Source organism: Hemiscyllium ocellatum, assembly GCF_020745735.1.
Source record: "Hemiscyllium ocellatum isolate sHemOce1 chromosome 27 unlocalized genomic scaffold, sHemOce1.pat.X.cur. SUPER_27_unloc_9, whole genome shotgun sequence".
NCBI lineage: Eukaryota > Metazoa > Chordata > Chondrichthyes > Orectolobiformes > Hemiscylliidae > Hemiscyllium > Hemiscyllium ocellatum.
In genome coordinates, this window is record NW_026867518.1 from 997359 (window position 1) to 1002989 (window position 5631).

General features: G+C 46.9%; 2 non-coding genes across 2 annotated transcripts; both read left to right on the forward strand.

Annotated features, from left to right (window-relative positions):
- The first annotated feature begins 1281 nt into the window (after positions 1-1281).
- Positions 1282-1353, forward strand: trnan-guu (transfer RNA asparagine (anticodon GUU)). Its single transcript has one exon. It is a non-coding gene; the product is annotated as a tRNA-Asn (tRNA).
- Positions 1354-3574: 2221 nt separating this feature from the next.
- On the forward strand, positions 3575-3648 carry trnan-guu (transfer RNA asparagine (anticodon GUU)). Its single transcript has one exon. It is a non-coding gene; the product is annotated as a tRNA-Asn (tRNA).
- Positions 3649-5631: the final 1983 nt, after the last annotated feature.

A 5631-nucleotide genomic window follows, 5' to 3' on the forward strand; every position in this document is an offset into this window, starting at 1 on the left:
CGCAAAGGGCGGGGCGCAATGGATGACGGATCTGAGTCCACCTAACGTTTGAAAATGCAGCTCACACAGCTTCTTCACACACCCCAATTAATCTTTCCTCGTTGTGCCTGAAGCCGGCAACGGTTTGAATTCCCGATCTGCGGGAATGAGAATCTTCTCATTGTCTCGCGTCAATAAATATCTCTGAAACATCGGAGTCAAGTCACAGCGTTGTCAGATGAGAGGAAGCTGAAATAACCCCACACGCTGCTGAGGGCACGTTTTTCTTTTCCAACCCACCGCCCAACCACTGCGGCTCCTGGGAGTGGATAGGAAACAATCACCAAAACCCAGTCTTGGCTTTGTGAGTCTTCAGAAATTAAGCAAACGTTCATCCCTTCGGATTTTCTATCCTGGGCTGACAGGATGGGTTTTGTCACTCTTTTGTAGGACATTACAAGTGGAAGTTTTGCAGAAAAGTACCACAATGCAATCTGATTAATCAGGACCTGGATGTTTTCGGTCTTTGAATGTAAGTATTGTGCTCCAGAACATTGGTGTTCACAGTTATATATACTTATCTTCCCAGTCCCCTGTATCACTTGTCGAAAATGTTTAATTTGCGTCTTGTAATCCTTTCACTGTCTGCTAAAGAGGCAAGTGTTTGCGTGTTTTACCTAAGTTATGTTGACCTTGCATACACTCGAGCCTCAAGCTAATTTCACGAGAAAACCTTCTCCAGTTCAAAAGCAAACTGTTAGTGATGGCTCTGTTTCTTGTCACGTATCCAATTTCAGATCGATGTTGTTAATGACCTTTTATTCCTTCAGATCACGTTTCGCTCACAGGGCTTGAACAGAACTGTCACCAAATACGTTTACCAATCTACATTCATCTAACGATTGTCAGAGAGACAGTCCAGACAACGTCCTCTTGTTGTAGAGGCCGGGAGATTGACTCTGATGTTCTCGGGGTATGAACTGATCTGAGACATTGAAAGATTTGTCCTTCTGCCACATCAGGAATTCAAACCCCTTCTCTCCTCCGAGCCAATGAGAGAACTCGGGAACAGGCAAAACACTGAAAGGCTGGAAGGGCGACGGCCCCGGAGCACACAAGCTAGTTCCTCGTGACATGGATGTGTCTGCAGACTGTCCCCGGTGTCTCCACAATGAATGTCCCAGGCTTTATTATGTAAAAGTAAAACTGATAGACGACAATTGTAATTCTCGGCGGGGCCGGCTGAATTATGAACTCACTAACAGCCTCCACTTAGCGATGGTGCAGCCCCGCTCGCCACCTGCCTCTGTGGCGCAATTGGTTAGCGCGTTCGGCTGTTAACCGAAAGGTGGTGGTTGAGCCCACCCAGGGGCGGTGTGTTTGCTGCCCGTTCTTGCTTTGAAACCGTCCGCTTTTAATGGGGTCAGGAAATGTTCCCCAAACAGAAATCCTTTCCCCAATGGGGTTTCTGGATTGAATTAATGTCTGACGTGAGGGAATGCGGATGCTGAGAAGCCGAGACAAAAAGAGAAAGCGACAGTACCTGTCGGAGAAAACGGAATTCTGAAACGTTGTCTCTGATTCTCATTCCACCGATGTAGCCTGACCTTCTCAGTTCCTCCTGCAGTCTCGTGCTTTGTTTTTGACTGAAAGTTCATTTCATCTTTTGCGATGAAACACCTAGACCTCGCCGTGTGCAGATATTTAACCCTTTCGAATCACTGTGAAATGATTGGATTCAAACAAACTCTGCGATAATTCACTCTTTTCTGCTCCACAGGCAGACAGACCTGGGAAGTGAAGTGTCAGTGTGGTTCTGTATTCGTGGGCCGAGTGGTTAATGCGATGGACTTGAAATCCATTGCGCTTTCCCCACGCAGGTGTGACCCCTGCCGACTACAAAATGAGAAATGTCGCCGAAAAGAAAGGGAGCTTGCTCCCGGCTTCTTCTTTAAGATTCAAATCAGTGGAGGGGAAAAATATTTCACTCACATTGGGAGTGGTGGGAAACTGTAAACCCACTGCCTGTTCGGGTGGAACAAGCAGATACACGCAGAGCTTCTTTTGAGGCTATGAGCCAAGTGTTTGTAAATGAGACTAGAACAGTGAGGGGCTGGAAATCGTGATCGAAATGAAGCAGGCACCTGAGGACAAGGGTGTTTCCTTTGCCGTGAAAGATACTGCTTCACAAAGTTGTGACTGTGGAAGGGAATCAGTGACGCTGATTATCTTTGGTTGTTGACCTTGTGACTGTTCCCATTGCTGCGCATGTCCGTGTTAACGTCAGAACTCTGCAGCATGGTGGCGTAAGATACGCAAAGGGCCGGGGCGCAATGGATGACGCATCTGAGTCCACCTAACTGTTTGAAATGCAGCTCACAGCTTCTTCACACACCCCAATTAATCTTTCTCATTGTCCTGAAGCCGGCAACGGTTTGAATTCCCGATCTGCGGGAATGAGAATCTTCTCATTGTCTCGCGTCAATAAATATCTCTGAGAACATCGGAGTCAAGTCACAGCGTTGTCAGATGAGAGGAAGCTGAAATAACCCCACACGCTGCTGACGGGCACGTTTTACTTTTCCCAACCCACCGCCCCAACCACTGCGGCTCCTGGGAGTGGAAAGGAAACAATCACCAAAACCCAGTCTTGGCTTTGTGAGTCTTCAGAAAATAAGCAAACGTTCATCCCTTCGGATTTTCTATCCTGGGCTGACAGGGATGGGTTTTGTCACTCTTTGTAGGACATTACAAGTGGAAGTTTTGCAGAAAAGTACCACAATGCAATCTGATTAATCAGGACCTGGATGTTTTCGGTCTTTGAATGTAAGTATTGTGCTCCAGAACATTGGTGTTCACAGTTTATAATACTTATCTTCCCAGTCCCCTGTATCACTTGTCGAAAATGTTTAATTTGCGTCTTGTAATCCTTTCACTGTCTGCTAAAGAGGCAAGTGTTTGCGTGTTTTACCTAAGTTATGTTGACCTTGCATACCTCGAGCCTCAAGCTAATTTCACGAGAAACCTTCTCCAGTTCAAAAGCAAACTGTTAGTGATGGCTCTGTTTCTTGTCACGTATCCAATTTCAGATCGATGTTGTTAATGACCCTTTTATTCCTTCAGATCCACGTTTCGCTCACAGGGCTAGAACAGAACTGTCACCAAATACATTTACCAATCTACATTCATCCTAACGATTGTCCAGAGACAGTCCAGACAACGTCCTCTTGTTGTAGAGGCCGGGAGATTGACTCTGATGTTCTCGGGGTATGAACTGATCTGAGACATTGAAAGAATTGTCGTTCCTGCACATCAGGAATTCAAACCCCTTCTCTCCTCCGAGCCAATGAGAGAACTCGGGAACAGGCAAAACACTGAAAGGCTGGAAGGGCGACGGCCCCGGAGCACAAAGCTAGTTCCTCGTGACATGGATGTGTCTGCAGACTGTCCCCGGTGTCTCCACAATGAATGTCCCAGGCTTTATTATGTAAAAGTAAAACTGATAGACGACAATTGTAATTCTCGGCGGGGCCGGCTGAATTATGAACTCACTAACAGCCTCCCCTAAGCGATGGTGCAGCCCACGCTCGCACCTGCCTCTGTGGCGCAATTGGTTAGCGCGTTCGGCTGTTAACCGAAAGGTTGGTGGTTCGAGCCCACCCAGGGGCGGTGTGCTTGCTGCCCGTTCTTGGCTTGAGTCCGTCCGCTTTTAATGGGGTCAGGAAAATGTTCCCCAAACAGAAATCCTTTCCCCAAAGGGGTTTCTGGATTGAATTAATGTCTGACGTGAGGGAATGCGGATGCTGAGAAGCCGAGACAAAAAGAGGAAATCGACAGTACCTGTCGGAGAAAACGGAATTCTGAAACGTTGTCTCTGATTCTCATTCCACCGATGTTGCCTGACCTTCTCAGTTCCTCCTGCAGTCTCGTGTTTTGTTTTTGACTGAAAGTTCATTTCATCTTTTGCGATGAAACACCTAGACTCGCCGTGTGCAGATATTTAACCCTTTCGAATCACTGTGAAATGATTGGATTCAAACAAACTCTGCGATAATTCACTCTTTCTCTGCTCCACAGGCAGACAGACCTGGGAAGTGAAGCTGTCAGTGTGGTTCTGTATTCGTGGGCCGAGTGGTTAATGCGATGGACTTGAAATCCATTGCGCTTTCCCCACGCAGGTGTGAACCCTGCCGACTACAAAATGTGAAATGTCGTCGAAAAGAAAGGGAGCTTGCTCCCCGGCTTCTTCTTTAAGATTCAAATCAGTGGAGGGGGAAAAATATTTCACTCACATTGGGAGTGGTGGGAAACTGTAACCCACTGCCTGTTCGGGTGGAACAAGCAGATACACGCAGAGCTTCTTTTGAGGCTATGAGCCAAGTGTTTGGAAATGAGACTAGAACAGTGAGGGGCTGGAAATCGTGATCGAAATGAAGCAGGCACCTGAGGACAAGGGTGTTTCCTTTGCCAGTGAAAGATACTGCTTCACAAAGTTGTGACTGTGGAAGGGAATCAGTGACGCTGATTATCTTTGGTTGTTGACCTTGTGACTGTTCCCATTGCTGCGCATGTCCGTGTTAACGTCAGAACTCTGCAGCATGGTGGCGTAAGATACGCAAAGGGCCGGGGCGCAATGGATGACGCATCTGAGTCCACCTAACTGTTTGAAATGCAGCTCACAGCTTCTTCACACACCCCAATTAATCTTTCTCATTGTCCTGAAGCCGGCAAACGGTTTGAATTCCCGATCTGCGGGAATGAGAATCTTCTCATTGTCTCGCGTCAATAAATATCTCTGAGAACATCGGAGTCAAGTCACAGCGTTGTCAGATGAGAGGGAAGCTGAAAACCCCACACGCTGCTGACGGGCACGTTTTACTTTTCCCAACCCACCGCCCCAACCACTGCGGCTCCTGGGAGTGGAAAGGAAACAATCACCAAAACCCAGTCTTGGCTTTGTGAGTCTTCAGAAAATAAGCAAACGTTCATCCCTTCGGATTTTCTATCCTGGGCTGACAGGGATGGGTTTTGTCACTCTTTTGTAGGACATTACAAGTGGAAGTTTTGCAGAAAAGTACCACAATGCAATCTGATTAATCAGGACCTGGATGTTTTCGGTCTTTGAATGTAAGTATTGTGCTCCAGAACATTGGTGTTCACAGTTTATAATACTTATCTTCCCAGTCCCCTGTATCACTTGTCGAAAATGTTTAATTTGCGTCTTGTAATCCTTTCACTGTCTGCTAAAGAGGCAAGTGTTTGCGTGTTTTACCTAAGTTATGTTGACCTTGCATACCTCGAGCCTCAAGCTAATTTCACGAGAAACCTTCTCCAGTTCAAAAGCAAACTGTTAGTGATGGCTCTGTTTCTTGTCAGATGTGCAGATTTACGCTGGGAAGGCGAGAGAATGAAACGAATAGAGACACACATTGACTTAAGTGTAGAACCAGCAGAGCGAAGGTGGGCCACATGGCCTCCGTTGTGCGCTGCGACACATGTTGTGATTCAGTGTGAAATCACAGTTCGACCAACAGAATGTGGGAATTTAGTAAAAACGTTTCTATTTACACAGCCTCCATACGTCTGCGAAACAGCATTTTACACGACAGCAGCGGAGGTCTTGACATCAGTCTCGAACGTGCATGCCGCGTG